This window comes from Toxorhynchites rutilus, chromosome 3 (assembly GCF_029784135.1).
Source record: "Toxorhynchites rutilus septentrionalis strain SRP chromosome 3, ASM2978413v1, whole genome shotgun sequence".
Lineage (NCBI taxonomy): Eukaryota > Metazoa > Arthropoda > Insecta > Diptera > Culicidae > Toxorhynchites > Toxorhynchites rutilus.
Window position 1 is genome coordinate 51,072,498 of NC_073746.1, and position 25,893 is coordinate 51,098,390.

At 35.7% G+C, this 25,893-nt stretch overlaps 1 long non-coding RNA gene across 1 annotated transcript in view; it reads right to left on the minus strand.

The window, feature by feature from the left end:
• LOC129777573 (uncharacterized) overlaps positions 1 to 25,495 on the minus strand; it is a 59,292-nt gene extending 33,797 nt beyond the window's left edge. The window contains exons 1-3 of the long non-coding RNA XR_008743260.1: positions 25,357 to 25,495; positions 25,027 to 25,120; positions 24,900 to 24,972 (exon numbers count right to left, since the gene is read on the minus strand). This is a non-coding gene — a long non-coding RNA (uncharacterized LOC129777573). The remainder of the gene's footprint in view (positions 1 to 24,899; positions 24,973 to 25,026; positions 25,121 to 25,356) is intronic.
• Positions 25,496 to 25,893: the final 398 nt, after the last annotated feature.

A 25,893-nucleotide genomic window follows, 5' to 3' on the forward strand; every position in this document is an offset into this window, starting at 1 on the left:
TTTAAATTCATAAAATCAAACACATCTTGAAAGAAAAAAAATACCCTAGATTGAGGTGTATTGCTGTTCCCACATATTGCACATAACGATTGTGACTAAATTGTTAAAACTACTTGTTGATTACAAAGATTTCCCAATAGTGTCTTTTATCTCCAGGAATAAAGAGACAAAGCATCTTGACGATGTTTACTTTCCTCACTTGCTCTATTTCTCTGTCGGACGAATTGAAGCTGAGTGTTGATCGAAGGGTAAATGTCGGATTGGGTGAACAGCTGCACTCTTCTAAATTCTCCATCGAAACGCAACTTATAACAAAACTTTAAACATCCTCGCGTGAACTGTATTTGCTTTACATCGGATAATTTCGGACGGCAATATCTAATTTAACACGGATGGTTTCAATTGCATTTTGGATTGAAAAAATCGGTCCATAATTGTTACAATCGGGTTCTCAACTACGTTAGCCTGCTCGACGCATACTACAAAGTCGGAAACTCTTCTCTTCTCCCAGATGCTACCTCATGCTTCGCTCAACGGCGGCGTGTTGAAGAAAATATTTGGAAACAGATTCTCGCATACTTTGTTAGATAAACGCCTATCGGTTTGAGGAAACAGCGATTTAAATTCGGCGTTGCAACAAATTGGCGTTGATAACAGCTAAAATGAAACTGAATTTTCTCCAAAAAAATCATTGCCGATGGCAACATTTTGTACAGATCAGATTTTCGTAACGCACGCGTAGACTGATTATACATGCAACTTTGAGAAAAGCCTCGTACTGAAAATTCTCCCCTCTCCTCACTTCGCGAGAATACGGCCGTACAGTACAATCGTACAGTATGAAATCGACAAATAACAAAACATGAGTATTTCTTTATTCGAATGAATGTTTGTATTCCATTTGGGTTGGAGGAAATATGAGTTTTGCACAGCAATTGGGAATATTGTGCGTATCGATATTAGTAAGAGAAATCTTTTATCATTCATATCTCAAAAACTAAGAGTCGTACAGAAATAGTGTCTAGGAAAGCGTTATAGAGTATTGATGTTCAAGACGAAAAAAGTATACACTAATAAAAAATAGTAATCTTTTTTTATTTAAGAAAATAAAATTTTTATTTACAATTTCTAAAAACTGTATTTTTTAATTAAAAAAAAAATCATAAAATAGAAGTAATGTAGAAAATCCCAAAATAATCCCAAGATAATAAAACTATTTTTGACGAACTTTGTGGAACTGTGGAACTTTTGTATGTTAACAATCAATTTTAATCACAAATTATGAATTCTGATGTGATTTAAAACAAAAAAGCTCATTATCAATCACCTTCTAAATGCTGCCGTTCTCGAAATAATTAGAAAATATTTTTAATTTATTGTCTTTTTTATAGTAAATAGGCCCTTTTAATATGTTTGTCGTATTAAACCGCCATGTCCATGAAATTTTACGATTTTGCTTATAATTTCCAACAACTTCTCCAAATATATGATTATCATAAAACTATATATTTAGGAATTACAATAAAAATCAATCCAAGAAAACTAATATAAATAATAACGATATTAAAAAAACTATATCATAAACGACCTTCAACATGTTATTCATGTTGTGCCAACGAAACAAAAAGATTTACGAAATAAAATATTTCTCAATAATTTTCAAAATCATTAAATTTCTAACATTTTCTGACCTTGTTGTCTCTATGTGGAGTAATTTCTCTTTGAGCTGATTGATAATCTCATCAAACTCTTTTGTCTATTACTTATAGTTCGACTCTTCTACTTCTTCATAGATTTCTTTAATACATATAGAAAGGACCTGGTCTGGTATGGAAGTAAAAGGTGCCACCAAACCAAATCACCCGCTCTATGAAAAATATTGCATAAGATACTAAATAAGAAATTTTGACTATTTTTTGAACCCCTATGAGGTTCAACAAAGGATCTATAGTAAAAACGTACTTTTTAATTTTTTGCACGTCATTCTCGATATTTTAGAGATAAAAATTTGAAAAAATTACTAAAAGTGAATCTTACACTGGTGTATCGTGAAATATTACCAAAAGTAGAATTCATCAGAAATTTTACAAAATTCTTGAAATATTGATAATTTTGTTTGGAGATTTAAAGATTAACTACTACTCTAATTCGTATTTAAATTTGATTCTGCACCTTTTCTAGATATGTGCGTTTTGTTTTGAGAATTTTTACAGTGTTTCGCGGTACAAAAAATATATTTCTAAATTATGATTTTTTTTTAGAATTTTCAGACCCATTACAGGCTTAGTTTATGCCTATATACTTATATTTATTGGTTGGTGTATTTATTATACGTGTTGATATTGGTGATCTTTTTTAAGAATAATCCGAAAACTTCGCGGTTCGAAAATATCTAAAAAACTTTTAATACTTTTTTTTTTAAATTCTTTTTTGTGATTTTCTAGCATTTTTTAATTTTCCTAAAATCTGTTATTTTATTGTATTCGTGTATTCGAAAGAGCCCCAAATGTTATTACCAGCGCTATGAAAAGTATTGTAAATTTATTGCAAATTATAAAATTAGATATTTTTTTCTGAATCCCTATATGGTATACTATAAGATCTATGGCTAAAAACTGTGATTTTTCACTCTCAATAGCTTGGAAAATAAAATATAGAAAATATGCTCACAGTGTATCATAGTTAACGCAAGTTATTGATGAGCGGGAAGGTGGATTTCATGTGCACTTGAATGCTGACAAGGAAAAGAGTACAAGGGAAAATAAAATCATACATACACGCAGATTCAATCTATTTTGACTCACTTGTTATTTTGTTTCGTGCGATCCTTCCAAAGGAATATTCATTCATTGAATGTTGTTATCCACTCTTTGTTTTGTTATGTTTTCTATCAGTCCCAAATGAAGATGGTCGGGGAGTGTAAAATGATTCATCGTGCAATCTCAACGATTGTTTGCTGCTTTCTTTTCGCCATGATTATTCCAAGCAGATACAAGAGTGATTCATAATCAGGTGTGGAGAAATGAGCGAATGAACTTTTCCATACTTGCTCATGATATATATCTATGATAAAATTACCATCGAAAAGTCATTTTTTTTGGCATTTCGAAATTCTTTTTATACGAATTTGGATAATATGTTTAGTCTTATGAATTTAAATGTACGATTTCATTAATCATCTATTTCATAAAAATAAAAAATATGCAGACGGAGAAAATTAGGAAAACATTTTGAAATAATCGATTTACTGAAAGCTGATGTCACTTCTCCTCAGTATTTTGCAAAAATGCGGAAGCTATGTTGGGAGATGCTCATGCAGTCCGGGTTGACTTCAAGTGAAAACCCCCTATCAGTGACCTTTTTGGTCAGATTGTGGAAAATAATTAAGTATTAGTTTTTTACAAATTTTGTTACATTCGTTCGTGTTTAGGTGTTATATGACATTTGGTATTTTAAATGTTCATTGTTACACAATTTCTACCGCTCTACAATCACGATTGGAAATATTCTATGTTTCGAGTTTTGATTTCACAACTCTATATTCACTAGATATTTAATACATTCTGTCAAATTTGTGTTTTTAAAGAATATACTTTATTTATCATCTAAATTATATTATCGCCTTCAAAATATGTCCCATCTCAATCAATATACTTTTTTCCAATGCAAAATGCATTTTTTACAGCTATATTCAAGAATGAACACAAATGAACAAAATGGACAAAATAAACAAAATCGACTTTTTCGCTGTTTCGCATTCTACACAATGTAATACGTTAGCTCAACATTCAAACAAACATTTGTTGTTCGAAAACATCTGAGCGATTTTGAAAAAAAACGAAAAATCATTGTTTGTCCGCATAACAGACGTAGTTCCATACAGCTTTCATACATCGTTGTAAAAACTAAAATCACATTTTTTGTAGAGTCCAAACATGTCTGTCACGATAGTGTTTTATTACTTAGTGTTTCCTTATAAATGATTATAAGAAACCATTGAAACGCTGCTCTTATAATAACTATTTTCTGTACATGATGAACAAAGAGAAACAATTGTGTTTTTTAATTTCTGCATTTGAATCTTCAAAGAAATAATGAAACAATCAGATCAGTAGTAACATTAAAATAATATTGGTTCTTTGTATAATAACTCCTCGGATTCAACATTGAATTTATCCAAATACTCAACATTTACTCAAACCGTAGGGGTTAGTCACTCCACCATCTTTATGCGGTTGATCGTGATATCTATCAATCATGTTGCTAAAATTACCAACATTGCAGATTGCCTTTACAAATTCATTTAATTGAAAAAACACGAACCTGCTGTTCTTATCATATCCCAGAGTATTCTTCAAGAAAAACGTACTATCATAGAATCGCAACAAATCAAGAGCACCTTTTCCAGACATTTCACTAAATTTCTTCCAAACCTTTTTGATTCTATCCGATAACAACTTAAACTACCGAAAAAACATATATCAAAAACAGGTACATTTAAACGAAAATTATGTTTTAAAAGATCTAAAAATAAAAAAAATCCAAATTTTCGAAATACCAAAAAATTACTTTATTTTTTATAAACATTTTTTATAATTTGTCGTGGTTCACCATAATACACCATAATAATAATTACCATAGGCATAACGTAAACAAGTTAATTGTTGTTGTAGCCATAAGGTCCGGTTGAATAAACGAGGTGTATTTGTATTGTTAGGATTTCAATTCTACTTTGAAAACTGTTCGTGTTTTGATGTTTGCAGCACGAATAATATATTAAAACATGATATAAAGATGAAAAAAAGACTTTTTAATATCGCTACGTCTTGTATTAACCCACATGTCTTCAAACGTTCAACGTAACTTCTAATCATATATTTTTTACCATGATGATGTGTTTGGAAAAGTTGCTTGAAAATAAGAGCAAATTCATAAAATCTCATGAACAAGACGGTATAACACGACAAACATATTAAAAGGGCATATGTACCATATAAAATTATACGCCCATGGGGCGCCCATCCAGGAGACCTCATTCAGTTGTACAAAACAACGATATTGTCAGTGTTAGAATATGGCAGTTTTTGCTTCCGATCAGCTGCCAGGATTCATATTCTCAAGCTGGAGAGGATACAATATCGTTGCTTGCGTATAGCCATGGGGTGTTTGCATTCGACACATACGATGAGTCTCGAAGTTTTGGCAGGAGTACCCCCGGTTACTCTTCGGTTCACAGAATTATCCTACAGATTTCTCATCCGTTGCAAGATCATGAATCCATTGGTGATTGATAACTTCGAAAATCTACTCCAACTGACTCCTCAGTCAAGTTTTATGTCTTTATACCATGAGTACCTTACCCACGACGTGCACCCTTCACCAGGCATCTCCAACCAAGTTTGCTTCCCATACTTTTGCAATTCCTCTGTCATTTTTGATCTGTCCATGCGACAAAAAATCCATGGAATACCAGATCACCTACGCTCCAATGTTATTCCGTCGATATTTTCGGAAAAATATGGGAAAGTTGGATCTGATAAAATGTTCTTTACTGACGGTTCATACATAAACGGGTCCACTGGCTTCGGCATCTTCAATGAAAATTCCAGTGCCTCTTTCAAACTCAAAGATCCTTGTTCCGTGTATGTCGCAGAAATGGGTGCGATATACTATGCTCTAGGGATCATTGAAACACTGCCCATCGACCATTATTTTATTTTTTCAGACAGTCTCAGCTCAATAGAGGCAATCCGCTCAATGAAGGTTGATAAACGCTCATCTTATTTCCTAACAAGAATAAGACATCTATTGAGTGTTTTGGTCGAAAAATTATTCAAGATTACCTTAGCATGGGTTCCCTCTCATTGCTCGATTCCGGGGAATGAGAAAGCGGACTCGCTAGCTAAGGTGGGCGCTTCAGAAGGCACACTTTTTGAAAGGCAAATTGCCTATAATGAATTTTTTCACATTCCTCGTCAGGACACACTCGTTAGTTGGCAGCGCATGTGGAGTGAAGATGAGTTCGGTCGTTGGTTACACACGATTATCCCTAAGGTCTCGACGAGTGCATGGTTCAAGGGATTGAATGTAGGTCGTGATTTCATTCGCGTGATATCTCGGCTTATGTCCAATCACTACAACCTAAACGCGCATCTCTATCGCATTGGGCTCGCAGCAAACAATCTTTGTGATTGTGGCGATGGCTACCACGACATCGAGCATGTTGTCTGGTCGTGTATCCGGTTCCATGCTGCTCGCTCTCAGCTCTCTAGAGCACTGAGAGCACAAGGCAGAAAATCGGATATCCCCGTCCGGGATATCTTAGGTAGCCGGGATCCTGATCTTCTGCTTCATCTATACCTGTTCCTCAGAAACGCCGATGTCAACGTTTAATGATGTTTCCTTCGTTGTGTCCCCGTTTCATATCCCTCCTATCCGATCGATAAACTTTTACATAGTCGCGGCAATACATACACACACTCTTTACAGATGCACGGGCCGAAGGTTGTGCAGTCCACTGATCATTCAACAAGAGCCAAAGGTTGTACCGCTCATGACAACTCTACACGAACTGATGATTGCGCCGGCTAGTGACCTTTCTATCCTGGATTCCTCGAGTCGAGAAAGACGCACCACGCTAGATATGGGGTACAGACTAGGGAGCGTTGCTGATTAATGGTCAGCTGCATCCCAATAGGAAGTAGCCCGTGTCGGGCACACGTATAGAGCATCGAAGACTGCAACATACCAATTATGAGAACACTTGTAATACTAACCTCGAGCCAACCGCGAGTAATCGGTTACATATTACTAACATAGTTGTAAGACAAAAATTGTCAAAATATTGGACTCCCGGCCCCGTCAGGCTAACGCCACATGTGCCTTAATAAAAAATATATTTTGGAAAAAAAAAATGTACCATATAAAGACAATAAATTAGAAACATATATATTTTTTTTATATTTCGAGAATGGCTGATTAATGGCGAGCTATTCTGTTTTAAATCACACCAGGATTCATAATTAGTGGTAAAAATTTATTTTTAACATACAAAAAATGTATGTTTCGAAAATTCAATATAAATATTTCTATTTTATATGAAAAATTAAAAAGTAAATTTAAACTACATATTTTAAATATTGTAAATAAAGTTTTTCGTAAATAAAAAAGAGTACTAATTTTTCTTCTCAATGTATATTTTTTCACGTTCAAACATCAATACTCTATAACTCATTCTAAGACACGATTTCGGTACAAAATAGTTGTTGAGATATAAATTATCAATGATTTGCCTTACTAAAATCGATACGCCCCATTGAAAAGTGGGGGAAACCCCACGTTTCCTCCAACCCAAACGGAGTACAATCTTTCAATCAAATCAAAAACACATGTTTTTAAAATCATCATTTTAAGGACGGTTTCATTTGGAATTGCTCACAATGATTGTCAATCGAGGTATTCAAACAAGGTCGTAGAAAACTACCCATCGAAATTATAATAATTCAACGAAAACTAATATGTGGTGGGATTTTTTATGCAATGAAAAGTCCACGTGGAGGATGCATATATGTGCTTTTATCACGCGATCAATTACAGTACAATCGAGTATTCTTGCCACCATGGTGGCCCCAAGACCCTGTGGGACTCAACAACAAACAACCACGCGTCTCCAGTTTTTCCAGATACGCATTGTTACATATCTTCTGCACAAAGAAGCCGATGACGGAGACGCGTGGTTTCAGATGATTCATGGCCGAACATGTCTTTTCATCAATCAGCGTTATTCGGAGCCCAATCCACGTTTAGGGAAGGGCAAACAAAATTCAATTTCACCGTACCCACTTCCCACATCGCTAGGAATCTTCAATGAGCGTGGCTGACAGCAATTGGGCGATATAATAACGGAAGAAACCAGCGCGTATTTAATTCGGCGTTCATATAAGTATGCATACAAAATATAAACATTCGCCGCGAAACAGCACTCTCAAGCCGAATCGTGCCGCGATTGTTTCTTGTTGTTGTGTGTTGCGTTGTTTGCGCGAATGTTTGAACGATACATGTTGCGAAACCATAAATATGATTTTTATGCGGGGTGTTATGATTTATTCACAGCTGTAAAAACGAAACGAAATAATTGGCTTATTGTTTCTGGCAGTCGCTGCAGGCTGCAGGTTTCGGTTTTTCTCTCGCACCCAAATTGATGTTTTGATTGAAAATTATTTAAAACAAAAGTATAGCAAGCGACTGGGTGCGAAGGTGAGCGAGAAAAAAAAATGTATTGTTTCCCATAAGTACGCAGCGATTAAAGTAAATTGGAGTAATTACGAGCGTGGGGAGGGTTTGCGTATGTGCGTGGACGCAGGGGAAATTCTATTTTTGCACATGTAGAAATTTATGACCGGCTGTTGATTGGTATACTTTTTATGCGTTACACGAGTCCCAACTAAGGAAGTGATTTCACAAAATGTACATGTTTCCTTTCGCAGAGGGTAATTTAATAATCAAAAGAAAATAATAATACCAACGGACAGTTTATGGTTAAATCATTAGCGAACGTGTCGACACGTAGCGCATATATAACATTCAGGCGCGAATAATGACTTCGAAGGGGTGAGAGGTTTTGCATCTTCCTTGTTATTATTTTGGTTCGCGTGTTCGTGTTTCTCACAAAGCCACTGCTTTGTGTTTGACCGTGCAGCTTGTTGCACACGGAAGAGCATTTGCAGCCAGCTCGGTACAATAATTACAATGGTTTGTATGTTAAGTACTCCTCGGGAGGCTCCTCGGCAATTGATGCACACAAAATGGAAAATGGATTTCAGCTCGGATGGAGAACATCACAGAAAAGAATTGCGCTTCAAAGTAACAGCCTCATACATACTTATATTACATTTATGCATCAAATTTATACAAACATACAGATAAGCACGATCTTATCCCGTGAATCTTGAAATCAAAATTCACAGAGGTACGAGATTGAACCAAGTATGTAATTACAACAAGGGGGTTTTAATTATACACAATATTGCATGAAAATAAAATACGTTATTTCATTCAATGTATTGGCCATCCCTAGCAATATATCTGCCCAATCTGTGGCACTTTGTGGATTCCATGCCAAAAACACTATTCACATTTAGAGAACCATTGAGCTATTTTCCAAAATTTTCAGAAGAAATTGAATTTTTTTTCAGAATGAAAATATATTATAAGGATATTTTGTCTCATTATCTAACAATTAATAAAATTATTCCAACACAACGCGGGAGAGGAACAAATATACGAAGTAACATAAAAAATTGGAAAAACGAAATTTTAACAGTTGGACAGTTCGCCTTTGCATGCATAAAAATAAGTCAGGCAAAACTATTACGTCTCCCCCCTTTGATTTCGTGCTACTCCTATCGAAGGTGCACACTGAAAACCATTTACGAAGTCTGTTCAAAAAGTATTGCAGCTTTTGAGTTCCCACGTACGTATTTTCGGAACTCCACCGGCGAATGACAGATCTTTAAGTCAGCCATTTCATGCCAAATCGATACAGTGGTTCTTAGATTTCCGTGAATATAGTAATTATGTTCTTTGTCCCAAAACATAGATCCGTTTTTTTAATTTTTTTTTATTAGGATGTAACTCTCTGAGCGTCCGTGAGATAATCGGAGACCACTCGAAGCCGAACGGTGACTACCTGCTAATAAGATGGCGGAAAGTGTGCCGAATGCCCAGCCAATTTGATCGCTAAACTGACGATGCTTGTGTTGCCAAAACTGGGCATGTCAAACATCTTCTCTCTTCTCCGAAAAAAAAGGAATGAGAAAAAAAAGACCAAAAGAACAAATGCATGTGGATTTTGTTTCAGTGCATTTTCATATGAACCACCTTTGGGATGTATGAGCTAATTTAAGACGTTTATTAAACGAATTATCGAGTCAAGTTCTGTTCTCTGTTCTTGTTCTGTACGATCGTTCCGATCCGCAAATAATTTTACTTCCATTTTTACACAGCACGGTAGTTCCGATCCGCACTCTTAACATTATCATTTTTTCATATGGTCGTCCCGACCCGCAAATATTTTTACTTCCAGTTTTACATGTTCATTTCTTTTTTTTTCATTTTATTTTGTACCCATACGGTCGTCTCGATCCGCGCTTATCCACTTTTATTCTACAGTTGCATCATACGGTCAACCCGATTATTATAAAAGATTTATCGATTTTTACCTTGCTATATTTAAAAAAATGGAACATATCGGTGTCAATAATTTGTTCGCTTTCCTTGTACATCTTCAGAGTAACGATCATTATTAATATATGCCCGTAATCTTGAGTTTTAGTGCGTTACTGCGAAGTAATATGTATAAATGCAATGGATTTACAACACTTATTTTTTTCGATTTCGCTTACTAAACATAGAAACATATTAAAAACATTTTGTTTTGCTACCAAAGTATTAAGCTGCATTAATTGAAAAATAAATCGTTATTTCTGGCAACAAGCTTCAATTTTGTTATCATTCAAGTCAACTTGCAGTTTAACGAGGAGCATGAGAATTTCTGCCAATTTTTACTTTTTTCAAACGTATCATTTACTTACTGAAAATCTTTATGCCTCCCATGGTAGGATAGTTCTACTACTTGTAGTCTTCCGCTAACAGGGTAGTCCCTCTTATGCCTTCAAGTAATTTGAAGTTGTTCCCCCGAAAGGTTCTACTGCCCTTTTACACACACACTTTAAGGTGAATGTGGAAGCTAGCCATTGTAGTAGTATAGATAAACCCACGTGTAAAAATGGAGTAATAGTGTTTGTGAGAGAAGAGCAAAACACACGTAAATAGATCAATTCACTTATCAGACTATGTGACGCTTCGTTGACACGAGTCATTGAATACATTTGAAAAAAAAAAAACAATTCAATACTAAAGTAAAATGTATGAACGATATGTCAACGACATGAGCAAATTTATAACACTTGCGAATTGGGGCTCTTTTGGTATTAACAAGTTCTTCCGCATAGTAACTCGATGTTGATAATTCCTTAATATTTTCGTTCGTTGATTGTATTGTTTTCACATATTCATGTTGGAGAGCCTTAAGAGCGTTGGCCGACGCATTTTGATTGAATGTAATACTTTTCCATTTACTATTTTTGAAAGCATAGGTAGCCGTGGCAGTGCTCCGAGCTCTGCAATACAATTTTCTTACCCAATGTTGAAGTTGCTAAAACATACATTATAGACCAATTAAACGTAAAAATACTAATTGTATTGATATCAACACAATTTTATTCTATTGATTTTCATGACATAAAACGCTATGACTCTGGAATAATATTTTATTGAGTGGTTTTTATAGCTGTTTCGATGATGTTGTCCGGCATCAGTGTCGAAAAAATAACGATGCTTTCACCAATACAAACAAAACCATTGCCGAAGATTGAACAATGAAAATTCAACTTTCAGAGCACTAACTCGAGTTTTCCCACGTTTTTCACTATACAGTGCGACAGAAGATGAAAATTTAATATCTTGTGAGTAATCGATTAGGGTTTGGTTGATATTACTTGATGGGAAGTGTGCGAAAACGATCATTTTCTTCACACTGTTTCACAAAATTATTGATTTTTGGGCGAGGGGTGAGGGAGGGAGATGAAAGAAATGAGCGCCATTGTGGCAGCCATTGAGTTTAGCTCAAGCTCCACGGGTTACGCATATTAGATTTTCGAGTTTTTTGTGAGGTTATATTGGTACTCATGTCTCTCACATATAATTTTATCATAATGATGTATTTGGAAAAGTTGTTGGAAATTTTAAGCATTCATAAATTTGCTTAAAATTTCCAACTTTCATGAACATGACGGTATAACATGACAAACATATTAAATGGGCCTACTCACTATGGAAAAGATAATAAATTAGAAATATATTTTTTTAATATCTCGTGAATGGCTGCATTCAGAAGAAAATTGATAAAGAGCTTTATGTTTTAAATCACATCAGGATTCATAATTTGTGGCTTAAAGTGATTTTCAACATACAAAAATCCGAAGTTTCCCAAATTCGTAAAAAAATCGATGTTCTACAAAATTCGTCAAAAATAGTTCTACCATCTTGGACTCATTTTTTAAGTTTTCTACATGACTTCTATTTTATATGAAAAAATAAAAAAATTAAAAAATACATTAAAAATTCTATTTTAGATATTGCAAATTAATGTTTTTTTTTTTTTGTAAATAAAAATAAGAGTACCGTAAACCGGGGGCAAATTGATCACTAATTTCAGAAAAATGTAAATATTCCTGATTTTTTTGTTAGATTTATACACAATTATTTTTAAAATCAGTACTGGCGCTAAGGCCATAAAACGTTATGGAAATTTTTGTTCAAACAAATCCTTAAGCGTTTATTTGGAAAATATTTAGCGGAAAATTTCTAAATATAGCTTCGGGGTGAAATTGATCAATCTACTTTTTACATGGTTTTCATGTATGATATGCACAAAAATGTGTAGAAAATCAATTATTTCATCACCTACGGTCATTTTAATGATAATTCAAGGGTTTGAGGATACAAAAGTCTGACCTAATCCACCTGAAGGTGTGGTTATGTCTTTCCATTACTCGATTTAAACACTGAACTGCAGGTCATCCGGAGACCATTTGGGTTATCCTAATATGGCTAAATACCCTTGAAACGGTCACCAATCAGCTAGTTTTGACAAACCAAGACGTTCGATATGTCGCATGATGGGATTCGGTTTTGGTCATTCGTGGTGCTTTTTTGTAAAATAGTTTTTTCTCACTTGTTTGAATAGTAATTACAAGTATTTTATTACTAATTTGTTTGTTTATTCATTACTATCAATAGGCCTGAACATGAGTGCCCTAATGATACCTAATAAATTAATAACTTAAAATACTTAATCTACTTAGAACTATGCCTAACTGGAAAGAGCGGTTAAGAATGCCGCCTTTCTTAAACTGGCGCGAGATAAGTGAAAGTCATAAGATAAGTAACAGCGGTTAAATACACGAGACATACTCGATACGGGTTCGTTGTAACCGTAGTTTGTGCGAGACTGAGGAAGGCAGAGAAATGTATGTGAACGCAGGTTACGAGGGCGTATATTAAAATCGATTGACTGAAGAAGATCAGCACAATCGATTTTCGAGGAAATTAGATCGGATATAAAAGTTGCCTTCGCTACATCTCTACGTAAGCTCAACAAATCTAGTCCGATCAATTTACAACGATCCTCATAGCTGGGTAAGTTCGAAGGATCGCTCCAGGGCAAGTTGCGTAGGGCGAAACGGACGAATTTCCGCTGGATCACCTCAATTCGCTGGACACTATTTTGGTAGTAGGGAGACCATACTATGCACGCATATTCAAGATGAGAGCGCACTAAAGCACAATAAAGAGCTTTGATACAATGTGGGTCTTTGAATTGCTTTGTGATGCGAAAAATGAAACCTAACTTCCTAGATGCCTTGGTGGTGATGTATGAGATATGGTCGTTGAACGTTAGCTTTGAGTCTAAGACGATACCAAGATCCATCTCTACGTAAGCTCAACAAATCTAGTCCGATCAATTTACAACGATCCTCATAGCTGGGTAAGTTCGAAGGATCGCTCCAGGGCAAGTTGCGTAGGGCGAAACGGACGAATTTCCGCTGGATCACCTCAATTCGCTGGACACTATTTTGGTAGTAGGGAGACCATACTATGCACGCATATTCAAGATGAGAGCGCACTAAAGCACAATAAAGAGCTTTGATACAATGTGGGTCTTTGAATTGCTTTGTGATGCGAAAAATGAAACCTAACTTCCTAGATGCCTTGGTGGTGATGTATGAGATATGGTCGTTGAACGTTAGCTTTGAGTCTAAGACGATACCAAGATCCTTGATAGTTACAACACGTTTCAAAGAGATATTGCGTATTTTATACGAAAATGTTACAGGCGATCGTTTCCGCGTGAACGATATGACTGAACACTTTGCTGGATTTAAAACCATTCTATTGGTTTCGCACCAATCAGAGAAAATATCGAGTTGTTACTGTAGGAATGTCGCATCATCGACACTATTCACAGTGTAGAACAATTTAAAATCGTCCGCATATGCAAGTTTGGGACACTTTAGACAATGTCACCCGAAAAGGAGATGAAACGGTATCGCCGATTTTCACTGACATCACACGATCAGTCAGATATGAGTGTAACCAATTCAAAAGAAAACTATGGAAACCTAGACGCTGGAGTTTGGCGACAACGATATCGTGATTGATTTTGTCGAACGCGGCCGAAAAATCTGTATAAACAGCATCGATCTGGTTACGAGACTACAGAGAGCGGGCGATGAACGATGTGTACAGCACCAGATTTGTAGAAGTAGACCTTCTGGGCACGAAACCGTGTTGTTGGTCGGAGATGTAACTACTGCAGGCGTGTTCCAAAACTATTATCTCAAATAGTTTGGAGATAGAACAAAGGCAAGCGATACCTCTATAATTTTTGACGTCCTTTTTGCTGCCTTTTTTAAAAACGGGGTAAACGAATGAAACGAATGAATGAATTTTCGGGAAAACTCCACAGCGTAGTGAGCGACTGAACAATAGACTTAGCGGTGAAGAGAGTATGCTTGAACACTTTTTCAATACGATAGAAGGGATGCTATCTGGCCCAGGATTCGAAGATATCTTAAGATCCAAACACGCAAGTTGTACTTTGCTGGAACTTATATCAGGATTAATACAGATAGCAGGTAGGCAAGGTACACTACTGGCGGCTTCATAAATTTGCTCATTGTGAAGTCTTTCGCTAACGAAAACGCTACTGAATTGTTCTCGGAATAGCTCACTTATTTTGTTTGAAGTATCCACATTGTTGCGTGTCATTATGGTTGGTAGTCCTGACTCCTTCCTCTGTACATCAACAAATCTCCAAAATTCTTGTGGGTTCTTTTTCAGATTACTCTGAACACGGTCCAGATGAGCTCCAAATAGCGCTCTGTTCAATTGTTTATAGTCTTTGTTGATTTCTGAGTAACGGGCTTTCCAAAAAGCATAACGGAGATTGGAAAATTTCCTCAAAGTAGAACGTTTTACCCTCTTCAAACGTTTCAAAAGATTATTAGACCATGGCGGATAACGGGAGTTGCAGGCTGTTTTCTTGGGGACAAATCGATCAATCGCATAGAGAATAACATTAGATAAAGACTGCGTGGCTACCTCTATATCGCTGTCAATCAGAATGTCGTCCCAGTTGATACTTGTGAAGAAACGATTCATTGATGAAAAATTCGCTTTACGATAATTGTAGTAAGTAGATTCGATGGTTTCAATAAAGACGAGTGGTGACGTTTCGATCAACGAAACAAGAAGCGGAGGATGATGACGACATATTTTAACTAAAGCGGAAGGAGCTTTGATCACCGTTGTGTTGTGAACCATTTTTGAATTGGTGAAACATAGGTCGAGCATACGATTATTATCGTTGAGGATTCCGTTCATTTGACATAAACCGGCAACACTAAAACTGTCTAGTAAACGTTCGGTTAAACAGTTCATAGATGAGCTTTAAGAATATAGATACAAGTGTTTACTTGTACTCTGAGTCCACCTAATACCGGACAAATTGAAATCACCAAGTAATAGAATGTTGTCAGTCAGTGACATTCGATTTGTTATCCAATTGAGCGAGGAGATGTGCGAATCTATTACAGTTGAGTCGTTTATTCAACTCGACAAGTATCGGCTAAAAGTGAATCAATATGTTTAGCGTCTATAAATATTGCTTTGATGCGTTGAAAATATTCTTCTTTACCATAGTTAAAAATGGAAACGTAAATGCTATTCAGAAAAATGTTAATTTTCATGCAATTTAATGAGTGATTCGTTGAGGGCCATTGACAAAAAGCACCTTCAGATGATTATTGAGCATTTTAGATTAAAAAAGTTTAAAATTAAATTGCATAATACCTCTAAAAATTCATGTTTGTTTCAGTAATACGTTTGATCAATTTCACCCCGGTGATTAATTTGCCCCCGGATGACGGTACCGATTTTTTTCTCAGTGTATATTTTTTTCACGTTTTAACATCAATGCTCTGTAACTCTTTCTAAGACATCATTTCGGCACGACTCAGTTTTTGAGATATAAACTATCAAAGATTTCTCTTACTAAAATCTATACGCCCTTCTCAAAAGTTACAATTGAGTCAAAAAATTCCCAATTGCTGTGGAAAACTCATATTTCCTCCAACCCAAACGGAATACAAACATTCATTCGAATCAAAAATACTAATGTTTTGTCATTTGTCGATTTCATTTGAAATTGCTCATATTCGAGTTATGGAAATTGAAAATGTAGCAAAAAAAGCAGCGAGCAGCAAACTAAAATCTTCACATATAACGCCATGCATTTGAGTGAACACCATTTATTTGTGTTTTCTTCCAATTTTTCAGAAAAAATACCCTGTATATTTTTTACCTGTCTCGAAACGGTAATTGTATGCAAAGATCATTGAAAAACAACACGTCTTGGTTGTATTTTGAGTTACGTGCTCAATAATACGTGCTTACATGTCCAAATTAGGAGCATTTACTTTGACGCAGTCATACACTGGCCGTATCATACATTAATTACATGTTTCGTTCCCTACTTTTTGAAACGCTTCAATCAGCGCAAATAATCACAAGAGCTCCTTCATAGACCGGAAATCAAAATAAGTTTTCCTTTTGTAGCGCACACAAACATTGAACAAAATCCATCGATTTGTGAAATACATATTATTTGCTTTATAATATCGATTGTAAATTGAAAAGTTTAATTGATCTTCCGAAAAGCAATTTACACCTAATTCGATTTAATAATTTAACACAATGGAGATGTCCGTATTATTTTGAGTGCCACGAAAACTAGAGATGAACCGGCTCGTTCCTGCGGAGCAAGGCTACATGGGACAATGAACGGATGACCCAATTAAATATCTTTTTCGCGAATAACACAGAAACGCACAAATCTAATTGAAGTTTCCATTCAAATCGAATGGAAACTATCAATTATCCAGAATGGCCCCACAATATAATCCAATAACTCTATCCGAAATATGCAGAAACCCAGCGGATGTGGCACCCGATTGCCGAAAGCTGCTCAAATCCTTAATTTCATCCACGTCTCAAGAACAAATGGTACAGAAATTGTTTCAATTACCTTATGAATATTCAAAGTGCTTCTTCAATCGCATACATGATGGCTGGTGTTCGCCTGGCCGTGTGGGTGTTCGGGTGTGTCCGGATGTGGGATTAGTGGTGGTGGGAGGTGAATGGATACTTCATGTGATAATTGATTTCTCCATGTGTGCGCGCGCTCTACTTCCGATTGCTGGGTCAGTGCAAAAGGTGAGAAAGCGAGTTACAAACGTGAACATGTTACATAAGCTGGAGCAGTGAACTGAATGATTTCATATTTGGTTTTTCTTAATTGTGCACAATTTGTATGACAAATTAAACACGAACGGAAACGATTTCAAATGAGGAATGAATAGCAATTTTATCGCCGGAGAAAGTTTATCACAGTGATAGGGTACAGCACTCACCCGAGTAATGATTGAAGACCCGAGTAATGATTGAGACGTTGGTCAAACCCGTATCTCATTCATAAACTTCATATTTATTTGCCTATACAATAAACTGTGGTGGAGATGAGAAATTGTGACACAATTAATAAAGCAAAACGGAAATTAATTTCCCACTTACGTCAATCGGCCATGCATGAATGAAACAAAAATGAACCTCGACACGTGTGAACATCGCATAATTTGGTGATGGGCCTCAATAAAAACGCACTTGTCACAGTTCGGCCATTAATTACCTTCCCAGCGATAAAAAAATACGATCATAATAAGTCATCGGGGAAACAGGAAACGGGGCAATCAGGACGCACTAAAGTCATTTTCGGTGGAGGACCTATTACTCAATTAATTTCAATGGGCCCTGGTATTTCATCAACTGCATGTTGTTTAAATTTATACCTGTGGACATTCAACGCGCGGAATGCGGCAATTGGTTGGTATTATCTAGAGTCTAGATTGTAGACCAATATGACCATTGCGGTATACATGAATAAATTCGGTCTGTTTGGCTTGGCGTTGAACCGTTAAGACGAACGTATTTACCCAGTGTATTGTTTTTCATATTGGTCAATACAACCTCAAGCAAAACCCCAAACAAACCGTCGACTAACACCAATAAATTTCAATAGCTGAAGGGAAACCTCAGATTTGGATAATTAAACCGGATCAAACAAACGCATACTGCTCGCAAGGACGACACAACGGCCGCACCGCACATTCCGAACAACGGGCATCAGTTTGATAATGGTGGTGGTATCGATGTGGCATTATCCGCTGTCTCTGGCATGTGCAGTTGTGGTTTTTGCTGCGCAAACTGTCAGGAGCAATTTCCTTCGCTCGCGACATAGCGGTCGGCTGATTTCAGATGCAGATAAAATCACTCCCGGCTGTATGAGCTTCAATACGACAAAACTCATAATCGAATTGTACACACAAACGTGCTGCCGATCGATCGAATGGTGCGCAAACTGCAGTGGCTGCATTCGGCAAATGACCACCGCAACGAAGACAGAGAGGTGAATTATTGTTTGCTTCAAACGAGATGGACAAACAAATGAGTGTTTATCAAGAGCAAAACTGCGGTGATAGTTTTCTAATAGATGTATACCTATCTATCACTTTTACCTTGTACGCAAACACCTTATTCATAATCATAACAACACCTAGGTTCTTTATGTGCATAACATTTTCTTGGAACATTGAATAAAACTCATATAACGTATTTCTTCTTCTTGAATGGCGTTAACGTTCCCTGTGGAACTTTTGCCGTCTCAACATATGCATTAACTAGCGTCATTCATTAATACTTAGTTGAGATTTCTTAAGCCAAATAACACGCCTTGAATGTATTCCGAGGGGCAAGCTCTAGAATACGCGTGACCACAGTGCAAGTCGAAGGAAATTTCTTTGACGAAAAATCCTCCGGCCAGAACGGGAATCGAACCCGAACACCCGGCATGATAATGTGAGACGCTAACCACTCGGCCACGGGTGCACATATATAACGTATTTGGAAACATCTAAGCATCAAAACATCCAATGTAAACTAAAATTTATTAATTCTAAACAATATTTCACAAACATAGTGTGTCAAAATACAGGGAGGACCCGATTATATAGAGACATCAAATTCTTTTCACTGTATGTAATGAAATCGAAAAACAAATTGTTTTTTCATTGTTTTATACAAATATATTTTGTTTTTTTTTTTGAATAAAAAAAGAAGAATTTATCTTTCGATTCATTCTCTTATAGTCTAGAAATACCTTTATAACATAAAAAAATATATATCCGGAATATATCAGAATGTTGCAAAGGATCATATTTGATGAAAAAATCCTCCTACCGCAATTCCGTGCCAAACCGATATAGTGGTTCTCAGATTTCCGTGAAAAGCGGTAGTTTTGTTCCTAATCGCAAAATATTAGGCCGGTATTTTTCTATTGTTTTATTAGAGTGCCCAATTCTATTTTAAGGTGGTCCAAAAAATCGATTTTTCTCCTTTTTCCGAATTTTTTTTTTTAAATCGTAACTTTTAAACTACAGGACCGATTCCAACTATCGATGTATCAAATTGAAGCCAATTAGCATTATTTTCTCGGTAGCTGGCTTTAGTGATCAATGTTTCGCGTAATATCGATCATACAATTTCAAATTTAGGCTCGTTGTAAAGTTGACATTTCACACTGAAAAAATCTTTTGCTGTATTTTGTTTATTCCAGCCGCTGAAATTGTGAATGGTGTTTATGGTGCCGATACTGCAACAGTAAAATACAACAAATTTTACAATAAAACTATGCATATTTGACCCAAATCGGACAATCCGAAGCATATTTAAAACAGTTTGAATTTCACCAAAAAAAAAAATGGATTACTTTCCCCCAACCTAATATTTTATGAATTCTGTTCATAAGATAAAATCTGTGGAATCTGAGACAATTCATGAAGTGGATAAACAAATAATCTCATAGTCGGAATTCGAACAAAAAGGTCCTACGGTCATTCTTCCGTCCGTGCATCTAGACTCAGACCCTCCCGCTTTTTTCTGCTTTGGATTTCATCTACGATTTTTTTAGGGGTTTTGGCATAGAACTAAACATATTTGAGTTTAAGTTTTCTTCACCTTAATGAGAGACAAATGCGATCTTGAATCATTGACTTTTTTTTTATTTTGATTTTATGAAAAATGGGACCGTAAAAACATTATTTTTCATAGAAGTAAAATAAAAAAAAACTATGTAGTCACAGGTTTTACCAATGCATTACTATAAATGGGTTAAGATTTGCGTATAGATTGAGGTTAGGATAGATCTATGAATAAGTTAAATCGATTAAGCATGATTTTCCTAATTCTATCCAGAAACATCCTCCACAGCGAAGATGGTGAACGGATCCAGCAGATAGGGATGATAACAGTGTTTATGTATATGAAAATGAGCCTAGACAAGCAGATTACCATTGTAAAGGGTGTGTCACATCAAATTGCATCACGGAAAAAACGCTGTAGAAATTTAATTTTTAGCAATTATATCTTCAGCTTTCACTTATAATCAGATAAGAGTGTATAGATCCGTTGGCCATGCTTCACTGTCAATTTTTCGTAAATTTGGAAAAATGTCGTCGAACGAAAAAGAGCGTCGTGAATTAATCCTGCGCACTCATTTCGAGAATCCGGAGTTGTCACATCGGGACATCGGTAAGATGCTGGGAATCGTCCAATCCACGGTCAGCAGAGTACTAAAACGATACTTCGAGAACCTAACCATCGACCTGAAGGTGAAGAACGGCAAAAATGGATGCTCCGTCAGTGAAAAAGATCACAAGCGCGTAGTTAAGCAGTTTAGACGTGATCCGAGAAGTTCGGTCCGGGATGTCGCCAATAAGCTGAATTTGTCAAGTTCATTCGTCCAGCGGACCAAGCAGTGGGAGGGCCTGCGTACATACAAGGTTCAGAAGGCTCCTAACCGCGACGAAAGGCAAAAAATGGTGGGGAAGACGCGAGCCCGGAAGCTGTACACCGAAATGCTGACGAAGCCGCATTGCCTGGTAATGGACGACGAAACCTACGTCAAAGCGGACTTTCGTCAGCTGCCGGGCCTGTTGTTCTTCTCCGCAGAGGACAAATTCAGCGTTCCGGAGGAGATTCGCAAGCAGAAACTATCCAAGTTTGCCAAAAAGTACATGGTGTGGCAAGCGATCTGCTCTTGCGGAAAGCGGAGCGCCCCCTTCGTGATGACCGGCACGGTAAACGGGCAGGTTTACTTTAAGGAGTGCCTACAGAAGCGCTTACTACCACTATTGAAGCAGCACGATGGCCCGACCATCTTCTGGCCGGATCTCGCTTCGTGCCACTATTCAAAGGACGTGTTGGAGTGGTACGAAGCCAACGGGGTCACCTTCGTGCCAAAGAAAATGAACCCGCCCAACGCGCCGGAACCCAATAGAGAAATATTGGGCGATTATGAAGCAGGCCCTCCGGAAGAACCTAAAAGTTGTCAAATCGGAGGCGGACTTCAAGAGAAAATGGATTTCTGTTAAAAAAAACTACAACCTGACGTTGTACAGAACCTTATGGACGGGGTAAAAAGGAAGGTGCGAGCATACGGGCTTGGGCTCGAAGTATGAATAAAAAGAAAATGCCAAAAGTTGTTTAATAGTTTTTATTTTACTGTCTAAAATTTTCAAAAGGATCGGTCTACTGGGCGAATTTCTACAGCGTTTTTTTCCGTGATGCAATTTGATGTGACACACCCTTTATACTAAAATGTTATAATTTTTCATTGTTTTTTTTTCATTAAAGAAAACAAAAAATAACTATAAAATGATTTCAAATTGATATCAGTTGTATGCATATTGAACCGGTTTTTTTTTCATTCAAATACAAGGTTTGAAATATTTCGTCATATACCTCGCTGATCCTAGAATACGCACAACATTGTCTTCTTTTCGAAACGATCTGGTCTTGCGGTTCCTCACATTGAAATCACAACTTTTAAACTTTTCCAGCCACTTTTGAAGATATTGCAATTTTTGAGTCGGAAGGCTTTTTCTAGGTTTTTTAATTATGTCCGCAGATCGTATTTCGTAAGCATAAAACCCACAACTTTTAACAGAAAAAAAAATTGTGTCTGCATGCAACTTTTTATATTTTGAATTGGATATTGTTTACTTTTCCATTCGTATGTGTAACTATCAATGTGTGAAATCCGGGGGATATAAAATAAAATATTTGAACGAAAAAAAGGAATCCAGAATAAACGTGTTCCACTAGTGGTTTTGTGTTATACGAAACATTAGAAAAAATAAGGAAATAAGAGAAAAGTATTTTTTATCATTTTTAACCAGGTAATCGTTGTTTCATAAACTTTTAAAAAAGGAAAAGAAATACACATGCGGAACAGCAATTAATAAAAATAATCTGCTTGGATATGCCATTACTCAAAATTGTTCTGGGAAAAATATAAGTTTGCTCCAACAGATATAATCTAATGATAAATATTCAATTCTCATATTGAATGAAAATTTATATTATTAATCCCATTAGCAGAGAAAGAGAGTTCAAAAATTTCATAGTCCTCAATCAATGTACTATTTTGTTCTAATCTAGAAATTTGAAAAAAATCAATTTCTTTTCTCTTCATATTTCTGAAGTTTAAGCGTTCAAGAATATACCCTGGAAAAGACTTTCAGAATATCCCATTATTTGCTGAATTAGAGTAATTCTAGTGATGATGTGTCTCATCTAGTACAGCAATAACATTTAACTTCCAACGTATTTTTCTCGAAACGAGCTTTTCCAAACTAGCGTGCACAATATCTAAAATTCTACTGAACGGATTTATGTCGAATTTATATGAATACAATCTGTATGCATCTCTCTATCGCATGAACCAATGAAAAATAATAATTGTTTAATTTTACTATTAAAAAAAAACGGAAAAGGTTTGAAAAAACTTTTTAAACAAGGTTTTTTTCTCTCCGAACGGCTGCCAATTTGTCAAAGGACATGTTTTTGACTTATCCGAGGTTATTGCGATAGCGGCATCTTTACTGATCTAGAATCTGTTCGATTTTTTAGTTTCAGATAACCAGAAGGCTGGAATCGTGTACTCCATGGCAAAACTATTTGTTGAACCCCCTCACTTCATCATCTTATAACTAATATTATATTGATTTTTTTTTCGCTAAATTTTTTTATTGTTAATAGATGGATAAACCATACCAATGAAACACAAACTTCTACATAACTCGAAAGCTAATCAAGCAAATAGAGCCTAATTTGGGATGTGAGGGTTTTTAGATACGAGAAATATTTCTATGATGGTATGACAACCTTACCTCCTCTGGAATGGAGAGGGGTCCCATAAAAATAATACACATATTTCAACCAAACATATTCCAATCAAACATGAAAATGACTATTGAAAATTTTCGGAAAACTCTGGAGGAAACTGGGAAAATTAGGAAAATTCAATTCGCATATGTTCTAAAATTACATATTGAGAAGCGTTTTTAGTCCATTTGAACGCTAACGAAATTGATCTTCGTTCGAAAATGGAAATGGATTTTAATGTGATAAAACGCACTCCTATATCGTCTTCTATCTATATAAATAAAAATGGTTCGCCGAATGTGTTGATGAGAGCAAAACTCGAGAAAGGAATTGTCAACATGGAGAAACATGTTATTTGCAAGTGGTTGAAAAATCTTGAATGAGAACTGTGTCTGAATATAATCTGATATTATAATGACGAGTTTTGATAGAAGTTCTAGGAATTTCATAGTAAAAAGTAAATTGAAAAGGGAGATTAGAAGATCTAAGAAAATTAATTTTTCTTCCGTTAGTTTGCGGTTGCGACCTACGATTTGCAAAGAAAGAGCTGACCAACATTTTTTTACGAAAAGTTCTTTTTGGACTGTTCCTGTACCCTAATTTGTGAACTATTGATATATTTGCCTGCCAGTTGCCAGTCGTAGGAAAACCTTCTGACATATTCGCATTTGTTCCAGGCGGAAAAAAAACAGCAACTCTTCCATAAACCAGATAATCGGATGGCATTAATCCATTATATCCCAGGTGTACAAAAAATTAAGTCCAAATTAGGTGGAACTTTCTAATTCATCATTTTATGGTGGTGGTAGGAAACATAGAATTGCCATTTGAAATGGTTACAAAGTCAACATATCCAGTGTATGAAATTTCGCGCGCTCGGATAAAATCAAACAAATTCATGTTATTTACATATTTTTGTCGGATTTTGTGAGAGATATTAGTACAGGTCGGACTCGATTATATACAGTTGGCCATTTTTTTTCAACAATTATTTTCAAATCCCATACATAATCGAATCTCAAAAAAACAATTTTTTCATTATTGTATGAATGTCAAACATTAATAGAAAAATAGCTTTTTTTGTGATTCGATTATGTTATTATGTTATTAACGTTGAAAGTTAAATTGTGATTATATATAATCGAGTCCGACCTGTATTTCACACCTAAATCATTTAGTAAAAAAAATGTGCCACCAGTGGGACCCACTTTGGTCAAACAATGGAAACATTTTTTAACTCATGCTTGAACAGTTTACTATTTTTAGTTTCCGCGGGAATATATGCTATTTTATATATCGGTACGAAATGGTTATTCTGTGTAAGAATAACCATTTCTTTCCCGAACTTTCTAGAAAGAATCGTACACAAATTGCCGGAACAAAAATCAAGCAGCGAGTAACTTGTTTATGCACATATTTTTTTCCTAGTTGCCTACCTCCTTCACCGTTGTTGTACATTGCTATGTATGGTAATCCACCAGACCAGCTTCTTAATAAGCAATCAGACACCTGCAAAGATGATAATATATTCATAGAACGACCAAAATATCCGATTAAAAATACTTGCGAAATGCTGCCTTCGTCGTGTTTAGTTGCAATGTAAATAGTTTGGATGAACACTGTGACTAATGGTGGTTCATTTGTTCATTCTATTGAGCTACATTGTAGCCAGCCATGATAGTGGTGCCAGATTAAATCCACAAATCAAGACCATCAAAGGTGCAAAATCAAGTCCATAGATGTTTTTATAATGAAGAAAAAAACTATAAATTAATAAATTAATCCACATAATTTATAGATTATAAATCGAGATCGGCCAATGTATCGTTCTAATTGAACACATTCAAATAGAAGGGACTAAACATCAAATATTAATGATTGTCAGTGAGTTACTTGCAGTTTTATTTATCCTCTCTGAGGCAGTTTTCGCTTCAATTCACTTTTTTTTTGTTATGCTCATATCACTTGGAATTTAGCAAAAGTACTTTTTCCAACGTGACATAGCGCGCGATTTTACGAATATTTATATCACATTCATAATATTACTGAAGCAAGATATCTTTCCACAGTTGTTTGTTCTTTTCACGAACTATGATTGTTGACCCAGATACATAGTTGTATTATAGAACACACTTACATGGCGAATATGTGTTGGTATATGAAGAATTTGGATACATTATGATAGCATTCAGCCATCCCATGCCAATCCGATATAGTGGTTCTCAGGGTTAGGGTACCCATTTCCATTTAAGGGTCATCCGAAAAATCAAATTTTCCCTTTTTTCCAAAATTTCTTTTTCGAAAATTCATAACTTTAGAACTACTGGACCGAATCAGATGATCGACATAACAATTTGAAGTGAAAGTTTTCTTTGAAAAAATATTACATTTTAAATAATTGGATTTTGTTTTCGTAATTATTGATTATAT